Source organism: Molothrus aeneus, unplaced genomic scaffold (genome assembly GCF_037042795.1).
Source record: "Molothrus aeneus isolate 106 unplaced genomic scaffold, BPBGC_Maene_1.0 scaffold_35, whole genome shotgun sequence".
NCBI lineage: Eukaryota > Metazoa > Chordata > Aves > Passeriformes > Icteridae > Molothrus > Molothrus aeneus.
The window spans coordinates 2,135,036-2,152,438 of NW_027099016.1; the positions used below are offsets into that span (position 1 = coordinate 2,135,036).

Below are 17,403 nucleotides of genomic sequence, written 5' to 3' on the forward strand. Positions count from 1 at the left end.
CTTCCATCCCTCTTATCCTCTATACGAATTACTATATTCAGCTTCTGTGAGTCGTTCTCCACCCCCCTTTCGCATGTCTCATTGTCATTCTTTTCACTATATTTCAACTTAGAGACGTCGCCCCCCAGTGAGTCACCTTTGTCTCCAGTCCTCGGTGTGCTGGTGTCCATTCTACAGGTACCTGATTTCCTTAAACTTCCATTCCTAGGTGTGCCACCATCCCCACATGGACTTAGTTCGGGCAGGCTGCGTGTCTCCCCTCGGCTCTCTTCCCCATGTGGGCTGCCCCCTTCCCTCTCAACTTCTAGTCTGGGTGGGCTGCCAACGTCCCTGTAGCTCCCCGACCCCTGTGGACTGTCCAGTCCCCGTGGGCTGCTTTCCCCCTTGTTAGTCCCCGATTTTAATGGGCCACCCCCCTCCCAACTGTTGTCGAGCTTCTGAGGGCTGTGCCCAAACTTAGATTTCCACCATCGTTCCAGTTCCTTTAATGGGCTAGGATCCCCTTGTTCCTCTTTTGGCCTGGGAAGAGGCCCTTCCCGTCCTGGGGCGAATGGATGGTATTCCCACAGGCTTATTTCGCTCTCCTTCCCACTGTCCCTTCTTGTTAACTTAAGACATTGTTGCCCAATGCTACATGCATCACAGCAACGTTCTTTAGGCTTTAAGCCTTTCTTATCTTTTTCCAGGGCTAGTACTAGGGGGTCTTGAGGTGCTACGTTTACCCCGCACTCTTTTTGCCACTCCGGTTTATTTCTTAAGGTAAAGAACATATCAGCATACATCACTTCGTCCCATTTATTAAGTCGACGAAGGAAAAGCATCAGTTGTAAGATAGTGTTATAATTAGTTGTTCCCTCCGGTGGCCATTTCTCATCGTCATCTAACTTATACAATGGCCACCACTGTGTGCAATATTTAAGGAGTGTCTTTTTACTTATGTTTCCCCCCGGAATCCCTCCCAAGTCCTTCCAGTGCTTTAGGATACATCCTAAGGGGGTTTTCATATTTACGTCCTTACTCTGTTGACCTCCCATTACTATTCCCTGTGGCTGTATTTACTGTTTAACCGGATCAATCCCTTTCCCACAAGTACTGTTTGCCAATTTATTGCAACACTCCACACACACAATTTCCAATCGCTTCGTCCGTTTCCGACCTGGCTTCTCGCGAAGAACAGGAACTGCGGAGCGGGACTCCCTCTCGCTTCGCAGCGATGCTGCGTCTCGTTCACTCTCATCCATACCCACACACCTTTATCTACAAGATTACATAGAGTGACAAAATGTCTCCTGTAAGATTTGCAACAGACACATAGAACACCACAAACTGACCGAAAATGTCTCCTGTAAGATTTACAACAGACACTTAGAACACCACAAACTGACCGAAAATGTCTCCTGTAAAATTTGCAACAGACACATAGAACACCACAAACTGACCGAAAATGTCTCCTGTAAAATTTGCAACAGACACATAGAACACCACAAACTGACCAACCTCTCTCCCGGTCTCAGAGAGCAATTAATTCACAGTAAATATAACATTAAACACAATATTAAAACAGTTTCCCACACAACAAGAAGAACCCAAAAGTTCTTGACCCTTAATTCACAGTAAATATAACATTAAACACAATATTAAAACAGTTTCCCACACAATATGAAGAACCCAAAAATACCAAGATAAATGAAAAACAAATATTCCTTCCAGCAGGACTCTAACCTGCGTTTCTATTACCGGGACTCTAACCCAGCTGGGATATTTTTACCAGGGCGTCCCCCGGAATCCCTTCGAGCGGTCACGTCTGACCCTCGTTTCCCATTAAAGCGCTTTACCATAAAACCTATAAGCAAAGATAAATACCTCTTAATTTGGAGCAGGAGATGCAGAAAGTCCTTGTCCACCGATGCGCGTTGGCTGGGGGATGGGGATCTCTTCTGACAGAATTCCGTCAGGGGCCCTGAAGAGGTCCCGGTCCCCCGAGTCAAGGCTCGGACGGACCCTTTTCTGTCCTGCCGCGGTCGCCAAAAATGATGCCGAATTTTGCCCCAAAAGGCGAGAATAAGCTGCCCAGAGACTGGATTTGAGGTCTATAGGCAGGAGGTATTTATTGGCAACGCGTTGGAGAAATCACTAAATGGATTTCCAAATTGTGTACAGCAAAAGCAGGTTTTTATACAATTTTGAAAAAGGATTACATCATTATTACATGCATATTCATAGGTAGGCAGGAGTACAGTCGGAGTCTTCCAGGAATTCTTGGTCTTCCTTAGTTAAATTTTAAGCTTTTCCTAATTTGGGCAGTTTCCTGTTATTCTTGGCATGTCTTTCCATGGCTTGGCAGAAGTTATTGTTGTAGTTGGCTTGATTCTATGGCTTGGCAGGTCACTTTAACTTATTGGCTTCCATTTCTGCTTTTCTCTTCAAATATTCTAATTCCAATGTTTCCTCTTCAAATATTCTGATTCCAAAGTTTCTTCTGTGTGTGTTTTTTTTGGTTAACTTATCTAGATATATGATCAAAGTTAGGGCTCCCTAACAGTGTATTTTAGGTTATTTATTAACTTATCCAAATATCTGATCAAAGCTCTTCCTAATAGTGTATTTTAGGTTATTTATTAACTTCTGCGATTCCCTTGATATACCTTTAAGTGTCTTTTAATTCTTTTATTTCTCAAAAAAAAAAACCTTATTGTTCAATATAATGAATGGCTTCAATAGCCCTATACAACCTTCTGATCTGAGTCTTGGTGCTTGTGCCACGTTGTGCTCTGTAGCGACATCACAGTATTTCCAGACGGTCCCCGCTCTCTTCTCTGGTTCCTTATCTCATTTCCCCAGGACTCCACCCACTCATCCCTGCTGCAATCCATTCCCCTGACAGCTTGAACATTCCTCACAGTACAGAAAATCCTTCCTTTCTGATATTATCCCACACAATCCACCTTCTTCTAGAAAATAAAGTTAAGCAATCTGTATTACATATACTTTCATTCATTCATTCACTCACTGTTATTTATTTAAAACGTCTCACTCATTCCCACTCACAACAGGCCAACACAAAAATAAGGTAGCTTTCTTCTCAAGTCCCTTGTTAATATCCACCCACGGGCATTATAGAATCTCAAAATGTTCCTGGCCAATCCCAGATTTTCTTGGGTATCCCTCAATCCAGCTGTGTTGTTCAACCCTGGATGCTCTTGGGCATCTTTATCCCTCAATCCAGTTGTGTTGTTCAATCCTGGGTGCTCTTGGGTGTAGGAGAGACATTCTGTGCTGTTCTTGAGCCAGTAAAGGCTTTCTGATGATAAGGAAAGCCCCATATCTCTCCTGAGGAAGACACCAAGGTTGTCACCATGGAGACATGATGAAGGAGAGAAAGTTAAACGATACAGACTCTAGCTGGCTCACAGAATGGTGTGGCTCCTTGGTCACCCACTGAGAACTTTGTTTCTTTCCTATAACCAATGGGCAGTAAATGTGTGTGTTAAGTGAATGTAAATATCATTTAAAAGTATAAAAGCAACATGTTGCTATAATAAATCTCTCTTGCACCCTTCTGATGGAGTTGTGGTACTCTGTGCTGTGTCGTGCTCTATAACAACACTTGGGCATCTTTATCCCTCAATCCAGCAAAATATTAGGGGTCTCCTCCACTTTTTATCCCACTTTCCCAGTTGTCCTGGTTGAGGGCAAATTTGGTAGAGAAATTCCAAAGGGGGGCCCCTCCAGAAAGCAAATCCACATGGCCCCTCCCCCCAACCGGTTCAGGAAGAATTCCTCGGAGAGAAGTGGAAAGAACCTGTTTATTTAACAGGCACAGCACCCCCAGCACACAGAATGAACAATACCGGATGACACCACTCTGAAAAAAGATGACAAATTCAGAAAGTCTCTCTCGGGGGTGGTCACTCTGTTATCAGTCCCTCCGGTGCTGGGGCAGCTGCTGCAGCCACAAGGTGCAAACTCTCGGTGTTCCCAGGTCCCAGTCTGGAGCAGGTTCGAGATGGTCAAAAAAAGGAGAGGAGAAACAATTCAGGAAGAAAAATGGACTGTTTAGCTAAACTAGCTAATGAGCAAAAGCAAAAGCAAGCAGAAGCAAAGCAGAAGCAAGAGCGAGAGCAAAGCGAAAGGCAAGAGCAAAAAAGCAAAAGCAGCACTATGGTACTGCCCTGCCTCTGTGTCCCGCCAGGCTGATAAGAAAACCCAAACAAAACTTTCTCTCTTCAGAGCCAGTCTTAAAGGCACAGAACATAATATCCAGCATAAACGGAACACATGAATGGGGATACAAGCATCATAATGTCACCCTAGGACATTCCACCCCTTATCCCCGTATCATCAAAATACTACCACGCATCATGCATTGATTCACACAGAATTTCCATCTGTTCCCCCAGAATTTACAAGCAATACCCATCATGCCCTCATCACATCCCCACACTGGACCACTGAATGCAGGCCCTATACTACAGAGCTGCAGGATTCCCCCCTTTCACTTTACTCACTCAAAGCTTCATCTATCACTTGCCGAGACTTTCAACACTTACACATTTCCTTCTATCTCCTGTCTGTGTGGTTTAATGTACAGACAATGGCAGTAACATCTGACAAACAGTGATATTTGCATATCATTCTCACCCCACAATCAGATCTCCCTGAGGTACACATCGTGTTGTTCCATCTCTTTGCATTATCCACCATGTGCAACCTGGTCCCTGAGCAAAGACAACCCCACGAATGGGTTTGTTTGTACTCGAGGCAGAACTGATCCACACTGTCTTCCCTAACAAACCTCTGACAGGTATCACTGGGACTTTATCTCCATCTATTATAGTCAGGGACACAGACTGGGCAGGACCTGCTTGGTTGGTGGAACCTCGGGTGTTAACTAACCAGGTGGCCTTTGCTAAATGCTGCTCCCAATTTTTGAAAGATCCCCCACCCAAAGCTTTCAACTGGGTTTTTAGTAGTCCGTTGTACTCTCTACTTTGCCTGCAGCTGGTGCATGGTAGGGGATATGGTACACCCACTCAATGCCATGTTCGCTAGCCCAGGTGTTGATAAGGCTGTTCTTGAAATGAGTCCCATTGTCTAACTCAATCCTCTCAGGGGTGCCATGTCTCCACAGGACCTGCTTTTCCAGGCCCAGGATGGTGTTCCAGACAGTGGCATGAGACACATGGTGAGTTTCCAACCATCCAGTGGTGGCTTCCACCATGGTCAGCACGTAGCGCTTGCCCTTGCGTGTCTGGGGCAGTGGGATGGAGTCAATCTGCCAGGCCTCCCCATACTTGTACTTGGACCACCGCCCACCATACCACAGGGGCTTCACTCGCTTGGCCTGCTTGAGGGCAGCACACGTCTCACAGTCATGGATAACCTGTGAAATACTGTCCATGGTTAAATCCACCCCTCGGTCTTGTGCCCACTTATAGGTGGCATCTCTGCCCTGATGGCCTGAGGCATCATGGGCCCATCGAGCTAGGGATATCTCTCCCTTGTGTTCCCAATCTAGGTCTATCTTGGACACCCCTATCTTTGAAGCCTGGTCTACCTGCTCATTGATTTGGTGTTCCTCATTACCTCTACTCTTGGGGATGTGGGCATCTACATGGTGGACTTTCACAGGTAGCCTCCCTACCCTGGTAGCAATGTCTTTCCACTCATCAGCAGCCCAAATTGGTTTTCCTCTACACTGCCAGTTGGACTCTTTCCACCTCTCCAGCCATCCCCACAGAGCATTGGCTACCATCCATGAATCAGTGTAGAGGTAGAGCTTTGGCCACTTCTCTCTTTCTGCAATGTCCAGGGCCAGCTGAACAGCTTTGAATTCTGCAAGTTGACTGGATCCACCTTCTCCTTCAGTGGCCTCTGTGACCTGTCGTGTGGGGCTCCATACGGCTGCTTTCCACTTCCAGTTCATCCCTATGATGCGACAGGAACCGTCAGTGAAAAGAGCGTAGCGCATTTCCTCTGGGGGCAGTTGGGCATAGGGAGGAGCTTCCTCAGCTCATGTCACTGGTTCTTGTTTTTGGTCTGTGACACCAAAATTCTCACCTTTGGGCCAATTGGTAATTATCTCCAAAATCCCAGGGCGATTCAGTTTACCTGTACGGGTGTGCTGGGTGATAAGAGCAAACCACTTGCTCCATGTGGCACTGGTGGCATGGTGAGTGGAAGGAACCTCACCTTTGAACATCCACCCCAGCACTGGTAGTCGGGGTGCCAGGAGGAGTTGTGCTTCTGTACCAATCACCTCTGAGGCAGCTTGGACTCCATAGGCAGCCAAGATTTCCTTCTCTGTGGGAGTGTAGTTGGCTTCTCACCCTCTGTAGCTTCGACCATAAAATCTCAGTGGTTGGCCTCGAGTCTCCCCAGACACCTTCTCCCAAAGGCTCCAGGACAAGCCATGGTTCCCAGCTGCAGAGTAGAGCACATTCTGCACCTCTGGTCCTGTCCTGACCGGGCCAAGGGCTACGGCATGAGCAATCTCCTGCTTGATCTGGACAAAGGCTTGTTGCTGCTCAGGGCCCTAGTGGAACTCGTTCTTCTTGCGGGTGACCAGGTAAAGAGGGCTCACCATCTGACTGTACTCAGGAATGTGCATCCTCCAAAAGCCTATGGCAGCCATGAAAGGTTGTGTTTCCTTCCTGTTGGTTGACGGAGACATTGCTGTGATCTTGTTGATGGCATTGGTGGGAATCTGACGCCGTCCCTCTTGCCACTTCAGTCCCAGTAATTGGATCTCTTGAGCAGGTCCCTTTATTTTGCTCTTCTTGATGGAGAAGCTGGCTTTCAGGAGAATCTGGATGATCCTCTCTCCTTTCTCAAACACTTCTGCTGCCATCTTCCCTCACACAACTATGTCATCAATATACTGCCGGTGTTTTGGAGCCTCACCCTTTTCCAGTGCACTCTGGATCAGTCTATAGCAGATGATGGGGCTGTGCTTCCACCCCTGGGGCAGTCGGTTCCAGGCGTACTGCACACCCCTCCAGGTGAAAGCAAACGGAGGCCTGCATTCTGCTGCCAGAGGAATGGAGAAAAACACGTTAGCAATGCCAATGGTGGTGTACCAGTTTGCTGCCTTGGACTCCAGCTTGTACTGGAGTTCCAGCATGTCCGGCACATCAGTGCTCTATTGCCATTACATTCCAAAGGTTCCATATTGCTGGAGTTTCGTACCTCCTTGACATTTCTGGTAGGCAGCTCCTCTAGGCACTGACTCTTCCTTGCCCTCACAGTGGCCAACTGACTCCACTTCCCACCAATCCACTCTTTTATAACACTCTTCTTATTGGCTACAGCTGTGGCCTGTTAACATCAGGCCTGCTCCTAATCTTTAGTAATTGGTTCAGCTGGAACTCTTTAGGGGATAAGATTACATTCTATACCACCTTCATTTACCCATACTGTATCCCCCTACAGCGCTCAGCAGTGGAGTCCATTCATTCAAGGCACAGTCCCTGAATGCACAAGATAGTCCACAGTCAATCTCCATTCTCTGTCAGACTTGCACACAGGCCAGAAGGGACTGTTGAAGGGTGAGTGGGTTTTGCTGACCACCCCTCAGCTCTCCAGCTCGCAGATCATTTTTTAGATGGGGATCACAGCATCCTGATTTGTCCAATACTGCCAGAGGTGCTCTGTTGAGGTGGCAATTGGTATTTGTTGCTATTCTACCCTCAGGAGTCCTACTGCAGATGGGTTTTCTGATAGTCCAGGCAAGGTGTTCAACTGCTTCATGTTCTCTGCCTCTACAGCAGCTATGCCAAAAGCCCACCTGAGTCCCTTTGGGTCTTTGTAAAGCCATTCTGGAGGAATTCTGAATATGCCCAGAATACACGGGGCCTCTGGGCCAGTCACAATAGGATGTTTCTGCCACTCCTTCCCAGTCTGGCTCACCTCGGCTTCCAACAGGGTCAATTGTTGTTATAAATGATCAATGAGAAGCCAAATTAATGAATGCGAAAGATTTTATTTCCACGACCGAAAATATGGTCCTTGATAGCCACAGTGAAAGAGACAGAGTTGAGCCCGGGGTCGGCGCTGGGTGAACCTAGATCTGACCTCTATCGCATCGGACCTCCCTCTGTTCACAAATGCTGTCTCCAGCAGGGCTGTTTTACACATTTTTTTCTGCCTGAGGCAGAGGTGCCCCGATTTCTTTTGTTATCCTGCTATGTATGAAGTTTCTTTGTACGGGGCTGGACAATGCTGTTTCTTGGGTGGTGGTGGGCCCTGATCATGTCAGGAGAAGTCGTGTATTCAGATGTATGTTCTTGACAACTTCAGTTATCTTGATTGATGATACTTATCAAGTACTGATCATCCTCTGGTGTTCCCGGGGAAGCCCATCTCCGCACCAGCCATGTCCTTTTTACTTCTTAACAAGGCATTATTTTCTGCTGCCACCAGGAGTTTTGCAACTTCGGTGGCAATCTGTCTCTGGGTAGTCAGTGGTCAGAGACTTGTTGGAAGTTTAATTTATTTTACAATTTTTATTTTATATGTTTTCCACCTAAGCATGAATTACTTTACATTACACGTTACATTGTGATCCCCCTGTCACCCCCGGAAACAGTTCTGCCCCCACATGCCCCGATGGTATCAGGGTACACTGCACACCAGTATCAACTAAGGCATCGTACTTTTGTGGCTCTGATGTGCCAGGCCATTGGATCCACACTGTCCAAAAGATCCGGTTTTCCTGTGCCTCCTCCTGGCTACAGGCAGGGCTCATCTAACCCTGGTTATTATTTCTTTCTTGGGCATACATGCTGGAGGTACCTTAAGTGGAACTCCCTTGGTTAGTGTTTCCCTCCTTGAGTTCATGCACCCATGATGTCAGGACAGAAGTGGGTTTCCCATTGCACCTTCCTGTGTCTTCCCCATGGTCATGCAGGGAGAACCACAGGTTACACCCTAACCTGGGGTGTACCCTCTCTGTCTAACTGGAGGACATTGGGCTCTGACTCTGGGGCCTGTGACTTGCACTACTGGGATGTGGGAATTGTTTCTCCTCACCTCCTCCCTCATCTCCTCTTTGAGTTCCTTGACCACGGCAGAGACATGAGCCTGCATTGGGCCATTGATCATACTCTCATCATTTCTGAGCTTGTTGGTGACAGAGCCCACTGTCTCTCGGTTGGTATCGGCGTCAATCATTGCAATGAAGGCGGTGTATTGAGATGGCCTCAGATTTGCCAGGCTCCACAACATTTGCCCTGTGCACCTGACCTTGTCAGGGTCATTTTCATGCTGTCCATCCCTCCCAAAGAGTCCCTCCAATGCTGCCACTTCTCTCAGCTGTTGGATCCTCACAGAGTTTTTCAGCACATTCTATGGTGGTGCTCCTGCATGCTCTCCCTGTGGACAAACCTCTCTCTGGCACTCATTAAAAGCCACTCCCAGAGGGAAGGGGACCCTGGCTCCTTACAAAACTCTGATTGATACCAGGGTCAAGGGTCCCAAATTCCTTGCCTCACCACCATCCAGTTGTACACCTGTACCCATAAGGACCCAGATGCAAAGTAGCCAGGTTGTGTAAGCCTCACATCCCCTTCATACAATGTCTTTGTGCAGATTTCAGAGATTTTGTACGTCAGGGACTTGGTGATGATTGCAACCTCTGGGTCTCCTGAGGGTTGTGAGGGCCCTCCCCTATCTGGGTGCTCTGATTTCATCCTAGATCTCCTTGTTTCCACAGGAGCAACTGCTGCTGCCTGTGGCTGCCCTTGCAGTTCAGCTGGAACCTGGACAGTTGCAGCATCTGTGGGTTCCACTGCTGCACTATTAGACTCTCCCTCTTCAAGGCATGGGGAGGGCTTCTCACCAGCTGGGGAAGTGTATTCCTTCAGCATCCGGCTATCTCCTTCACCAGACCCTCCAGCAATCTGGGTGGTTCGTATCTGAGGTGGGCTGTGGGGCAGGGTCAGGCTCTGGGGCAGCAGCACCCCTAGACTCTGGTGGTGTGTTAGGTTCTGGCGTAGGAGTCAGGGTGGTTATCCAGGTTAGTCTCCCCTTCTCTCTAAATGCTAAATAGAGCAGGCCTATCAGCAACACCAGCCACTGTATGATATCATTAATATTTAGAGTGGATCTCAACCCTTAAAAAACTGATAGAGCAGACCCAAAGAGATGGCTAAAGGGTTGGGAAAAGATTTCACTCGGTGTCATTTGCTTACAGCAGGTGCCATTATTAAAGTAACCCCAAAAACATACAGTTAGGGTGTGATAGCTGTGAATCCATGTGCCTGCTTTCCAGAGGAAGTTAAAAATCCATGAATTCCTCCCCTTATTCACCCATAAAACAAACTGGATAACAGCCACAGTAGCCTTGGTTATAGGACCCATGTTTAGATAAGGGCCTACCAATGGGAGAAATACAGCCACGATCACGTGCCACCCAAACCAAGGCAAGCTGGACCACAGGGTGTCACTTAATGAGGTTTCCATAGCCGCACACAAAAAATTAGATTACTCAAGAACTGTTATTCTCTTTTTGTTTCTGTGCCCTCTCTCCGCACGTTGCACGCCAGAATATGTCTTGGTTTGGAAAGACAGGAGTCTGCCTAGGAAGGCAGGAGCCTCCCCTGAAATGGAGAATGTAAACCCTCCCCACCCCTCTGAATTGCTATAAATTTTAAATTAAGAGGCTCTTAGGCAAAAAATATGGGAGCAGGAAATAACAGATCCTTAATAGGGAAGAAAACATAAAAGGATAAAATAAAGAATGCAGTACCTTAGAACAACACTGACAGAGTCAGAAACCAACCTGACACCCTGTGGGGTGTTGGTGGCAGTCCAATTGGAAATGTGGCTGCAGCCCTCCTGAAGTGTCAGGGGTGGTTCTGTTGGAGCAGGGGGGTCCTGTAGAGAAGGATGTGTTCTTCCTCTGAAGATCCACTGGAAGAAGAGGCAGCTGCTGTTCCTCTGGGGAATCCCGTGAGAAAGCCACACTGGTGTCTCAAAAACCTCTGGATTATATCTGGGTAGCAATGCTTGGCTCCTCCCTCTGGGCAGAGCATCTCACAATGGGATGTTACAGTTCTTATCAGTCATGCAGTGACATTCAATAGTCTGTTATCAACAGATGTCCCCTCCCGAGGGAGGTGTGATTGTGGTCACTCAAAGAGAGAGATAAGGCAAACTGCCCGCTTGACAAAAGATAATCTGTCATACAGATGGTAATGGAAAACATCTTGCATGCAATTTTCAACAGTAGGATTTTTTTAAAGAAAGGAATGAGGTATTCACACCAGAAAGCAGCCACAGGACAGCTAAATCTTTCAGAAAAAAAGAATTTATTGCTCCATTATCAGAAGAAACTAACTTTTTCCCACCTTGCTCAGCCCTGAAGACTTCATTAGGATTCAAAGGAAGAAATTGACACTGCCCAGATAGAATCCTTTGTTTGAATAGAATTTATGCATCATGTATAAGATGTATGAATATGCAATAGGCTATTGCTTTTAAAGGTTAACCTCTGTTCATGTGTGTCCTTGTTTGGGCTTATTTTGCCCAGAAAAAGGTACCTGGAGCATCAGTAACTCTTTGTTCTTATTGCCTCGTGTCGTCCTAAATCTCAGCTATTCAAAATTTTATTACTCTAATTATATTACTATTTTTATAACCATTTTACTATAACCATATTACTATTTTATAACCATTACTATTATACTTTTAAAATTCTAAAACCAAGTGATTGGCGTTTTTCACAAGTACAACCTCCAGCTGAGGCAAGTGAATGGACTATAGCCAACAGAAACAGTAAAGAGTTGAAATTGGTCCTTGTAAGTCTGTCCGAATTTTCCCTCACCTGCCCCATGATCGTCATTTGGGGACCACTGAAGAGAAGACCACCCCCCCTGCCGTCTGAAAATCTCGGGCTTTGTAGGAGAAAGTTACACAAGCCAAAGGCCCCAAGACCTGAGAGCACAGTGCTAAGTTACTGTTTTCACAGGTGTTGTTTGCTGTACGCTCACTGAGCCCAATGAGAAGAAGAAGGAAGCACCGTGCCCTTTGTGCAACAACAGCCTTGGGAGCTGTCCCACCTCTCGGCCTGGCTGGATTCTCCTGAGTTCTGGGTGGTCCCCCACAGAAGACCCTCACCTGTTTTACAACCACCGTGACAGACAGACTGAGATGTAAGGAGCCTCTCCATCAAGGAGTGAGACATGAAACCCCCATGTGAAAAGGCCCCTCTGCTCCTTCCAAGGACTGGGACTGAAACCCCCAGCCCGGGGCAGGTGTGTGGGGGAGGCAAGCTGACCAAAGCGAGATGTTTGCCTGCAGGTTGTGACTGCTGGACCAAGAACACAATGGCTCTCGTTTACTGCTGAGAACATGGACTACCTGTTACATCTATTCCTTATTGTATCTGTTTCCCCCCTTCGCAATTTCCAATAGAGTTATCATAATAAAAACCTCTGAGTTAGCGAGAGACTTTGAGATCTCCCTGACGTAACAGGCGGATCCTCGACTGGACTGGACCAAAGGACTTCGTCTCTACGTTTGGTAGCTCTATCCCCCTCTTTCTCTCTCTCTCTTTTGTCTCTCTCTTCCTCTATCTTTTTCTCTCCCTTAATCCCTCTATCGCATTTTGCTGTGGTCATTCAATAAAGGTGCATTTGTTTCAATTATCATTGCAAACCCCCTTGTACCGTGTTGGTTCTTTTTGCACCCTGAGATCAAATCCACGAACCATCACGAAACCCGTCCATGAGGACAGATCGTGACACCCCCCGAGGACCCCTCCCCAAATTCCCCCCCAGCACCCTCAGACCCCGCTAAAACCCCCTCAATTCCCCCCAGGCCCTCCCCAAATGCCCCCTAAATGTCCTCAAGACCCCTCCCCAAATTCCCCTCATGACCCCTCCAGGACCCCTCACCTGTTCCTGCGCCTCCTCAGCAGCTCCCGGAGCCCCCCGTCCTCTCCCAGCGCCTCCCCCGCTCTCTCCAGCGCCTCCCGCAGGACCCGCCCGAGCCCGGGGCGGCTCCCGGGGGTCCCCGAGGGGGTCCCGGGGGGCGGCGGGGGGGGAGGGGGCGCCCGCTCCATGCCTGGCCCCGGGGTCAGGGGGCACCGCTTCGGGCTCGGCTCTGATTGGCTGGAGCAGAGCGGGGAGGGCAGGAGTTGTTGAGGGGAGACGCCCAGTGATTGGTTGTTTACGTAGAGGGCGCGGTGATTGACAGGAGAGGGGCGGGCGAGACAGGCTTTGTCGGGAGGAGGCGCGCGGTGATTGGTTGGATAGAGGCAAAGAAGGCGGGCATTGCTGAGGGGAGACGCCCGGTGATTGGTTGGTTCCGCTCGAGAGAGGTGGGAGTAGGTGAGGGGAGACCTGCGGATCCTTGGTTGGATCAGCGCACGGGGAGGCCGGTGTTCCTGAGAGGAGACTTGTGGTGATTGGATGGTTTGGGGCGGGGTGCGCCGTGATTCGTTAATTTGGGAGATGAAGCGCGGTGATTGATTGTTTTGGGGCGGGGCATGCTGCTATTGGCTGGGAAAAGTCCAGGATTTTTAAGGGAACATTCCTGTTTTTTTGGGAAAAACTCCCGGATTTTTAAGGAAAATTTCCCGTTTTGCAGGAGAAACATTCCTGGATTTTTTGACCCCACATGACCCCAAATAACCCAAATAACCCCAAAACACTCAAAAAAAACCCCCAAAAACCCCCCAAAAATGCCAAACAATACGTAAAAGTCCCCCAAATAACCCCAAACAAATCCAAATAACCACAGAAAACAACAAAAAAAGCCAATTAAACCCAAAAAACCCCAAATTATTTCAAATAAATCTAAAAAAACCCATATAAATCAACATAAACCCCAAGAATCCCAAATATTTCCAAATAAGCCCAAATATTTCCAAATAAGCCCAAACAAACCCAAATACTTCCAAATAAACCCAATTCCAAATAACACCAAAGAAACAAAAATAAACCAAGTAAAACCCAAGATAAACCCCAAATAGTCCATAAATAACGCCAAATAAACCCAAAGAAACCCCAAGTAAGCCCAGTTCCTCAATTCCCACCCCAAAACAGATCCTGACCAACCAGAACGTGCAGCACTGATGACAATCCAGTTGCTGGGCAGAAACTCAGAGCACTGGCCCCACTCAGCGATTTTCAGCCAATCAGCGCCCGGCCCGACTCTGACTCATCAGTTGCCAGGCACAGACCAAGGCCTCTCACTGCGTTCAATAATCAGAGACGGCGCAGGGTAATTTCCAGCCAATCAGAGCGTGTCTCGCTGATGACTCATCAGTTGCGAGGAGCGGAATTTGGGGAGGGAGGGAAGGTGACCCTGGGGATGGGCTGGGGACCCCAAAATAATCCAAAACGGGGTCGGGACCCCAAAACGGAGCAGGAGGGGCCTGGAGCCCCCAAAACCAAACACGGGAAAGGGAACTGAGGAAACGATCGGAAAGGGGAGGGAGAATGGGGAAAAGAGGGGGCTGGGACCCCAAAATTGAGCTGGGAGGGGGATGGGATCCCAAAACTGAGCTGGGAGGGGGGTGGGACCCCCAAAAAGGATGAAGCCAATTTTCTTCCTGGAATATGTAAAGTAGTTTACGGATATGCAAAGAGTCTATGAATATGCAATAGGCTGATGTCATGGGAGACAAGGACCATCGAGCAAAGGTTGTTATGGCCACCAAGACCCCCCAGTTATTTTCGGGGACACCCCTTAATTAATCTGGTTTTAATTACATCAGCCTGTTGCATATTCATAGACCCTCATGCATATTGGTAAACTCATTTACATATTTCAGGAACTATTTTACATGGCCCGTCCTTGGGGGTGTCTCCCCATTTCAGGAGCCTCCACTGAAATGGAAAATGCAAACCCCATCCCTTTGATTAGTAATAATAATAATAATAATAATAATAATAGTAATAAGAATATTATTAATTTATTCTATTAAAATAATAATTTTGAAATTAAGGGTCTCTCAGGCAAAGATATGGGAGTAAAAATAACAGTTCTTTATTAGGAAAAATTAAAAATACAAATGCATTAGTACAAACAAAAAAAAAACAGTGACAGAGTCAGAATCCTCTGGGAATCCAGTGAAGAAGGTCGATCCTCTTGGAATCGTCTGGCAAAATGGCTGATCTTCTGGGAATCCAGTGGGAAAAGATTTATCCTCTGGGAATCCAGTGTGAAAAGGTTAATCATCTGGGAATCCAGTGGGAAAGGGCTGATTCTCTGGGAATCCAATGGGAAAAGCTCAAATTTGGGAAATCCAGTGGGAAAGGGCTGACCCTCTAGGAATCCAGTGAAGAATGAGGCTGATCCTTTGGGAATGCAGTGAGAAAAGGTCTGATCCTCTGGGAATCCATTTCTTACCCCCCAAAGACAGGGCAAAAGGGCTGTGGAGTTTTTATAGGGTATCCCAAGGGTGGAGTTGGGGTTTGGGTCAGGGGAGGAGTTCTTAGCAACACAAGAAGGGTGAGATCAAATTCCTGCTTCTTAGCAACAGCAGCACTCCACACAGAATGTGTCCCCAAATCCTAAATTCCCTCTAAAACAACTGAGAAATTATGGAACTTCAGATATATTCAATCAATTTCCTTCATTTAACCCAGTTTGGGGTGTTTTTAAAGGATGAAGGTGAAGCAGAGGAAAATTAAGACCAAACCAAAAGGAGAAGCAGCCAGGTGTGTTCCCAACATGGATCACAGGGAATGTGCGTGACCAGGGCTGTGCCCAAAGTGCCTCCTCCAGTGGAGGATGGAGCTGGAGCAGCGCACGAAGCTCTGCCCGCACTCGGGGCACTCACAGGGCTTCCCTTACCGGTGCCTCCGTTGGTGTCTGGTCAAGTTAGAGCTCTGTGAGAAGCTCTTCCCACACTGGGGACACTCGTAGGGCCTCTCCCCTGTGTGGATGCGCTGGTGGGTGACGAGGTGGGAGTTCTGCCTGAATCCCTTCCCACAGTCGGGGCAGTGAAAGGGCCTCTCCTCTGTGTGAATCCGATAGTGCAGGAAGAGAGAGGAGCTGGTCAGAAACCTCCTACTACATTTATCACACTCGTAGGGCCTCTCCCCTGTGTGGATGCGCCGGTGGGTGACAAGGGTGGAGTTCTGCCTGAATACCTTCCCACACTCAGGGCATTGCAAGGGCCTCTCCTCCGTGTGAATCCAATAGTGCAGGAGGAGATTGGAGCTGGTCTGAAACCTCTTCCTGCATTTATCACACTCATAGGGCCTCTCCCCAGTGTGGGTCATCTGGTGCCTGATCAGGCTGATCCTCTGGCTGAAGTGCATCCCACACTCAGAACAATTGTACGGTCTTTCTCCAGTGTGGATCCTCTGGTGCTTGATAAGGCTGGAGCTCAAGCTGAAGCTTCTACCACACTCCCCACACTTGTAGGGCCTCTCCCCAGTGTGGGTTCTCTGGTGCACAATCAGGTCGCAGTTCCACCTGAAGCTCTTCCCACAATCCACGCATGTGTGGGGCTTCTCCCCATCATGGAGCACCAGCTCCGAGCTCTGGCTCCATCTCCGGCCGCCTTCCCAGCCCAGGCTGGCTCTTTCCCCCTCACATCCCCGCCATCTGCGTTTGCAGCCCCTCCTCGTGCGGCATCTCCGGGGCTTTTCCTCCCCGTTGGCTTCCTGCACCGTGGAGCCGCTCAAAACGGCCTCTGCCACCAGGTTCTGCCGCGGGCATTTGTCCTCCCTGCTCTCCATGCTCGGCTCCTGCTCTGGGGGAGGAAGGACAAGGACAGCATGGGATTTGCCTCCGTGCCACAGGCAAGGGCAAGGAGATCCCCCCCAGGGCTGAGCTGCAGCCAGGGGCTGTGCTGGGCTGGGAGATGAAGCAGCACAGAGGGGAAAGGGGCACTGACTTCCTCCTCACCTGCCTCAGTGTCCTGGGGCATCTTCCTCTTCCTCACAGCCTCCCTGGGGTTGGCAATGGGAAATCCTGGTTTGGGGAAAACAAGGGATGAGCGCGTTTGTAGGAGCGTCAGGGGGTAGGACGGTCAGGACGGATGCAGACGAGAGATCTCTGCAGCCAGGCCCTGGAACTTGCGGTTTATTGCAAAGGGCCTGGGTGCAGGGCCCTGCTTGGAGCTGCCAGGCACGGCTCAGAGCAGGCCCGAGAGAAGAGAGGGGTAGAGAGGATGAGAGGGTAAGAGAGCAAGAGGGGAAGAGTGTAAGAGAGAAAGGTTCCCGTTACAATACAATAAATCTTCTTCTGTGTTGAATATTCTATTTCTCACTAACCAATCTAGTACAATATACAAATCCTAGAGCATTTACATACAGCCTGTAAGAATCACTACATCACCATACTGTGTTACATTTTAAACCCTAAAAACTCCTCTTTGGACCCCTTCTGCTGAGCTAGTAGGGTCTGCTCTGACCCTTGGATCTGTCTGCAAGCAGAGGGAAT

At 48.3% G+C, this 17,403-nt stretch overlaps 1 pseudogene; it reads right to left on the reverse strand.

Moving 5' to 3' along the window:
• Window positions 1-17,096, reverse strand: part of LOC136570618 (zinc finger protein 420-like) — a 76,939-nt pseudogene extending 59,843 nt beyond the window's left edge.
• Window positions 17,097-17,403: the final 307 nt, after the last annotated feature.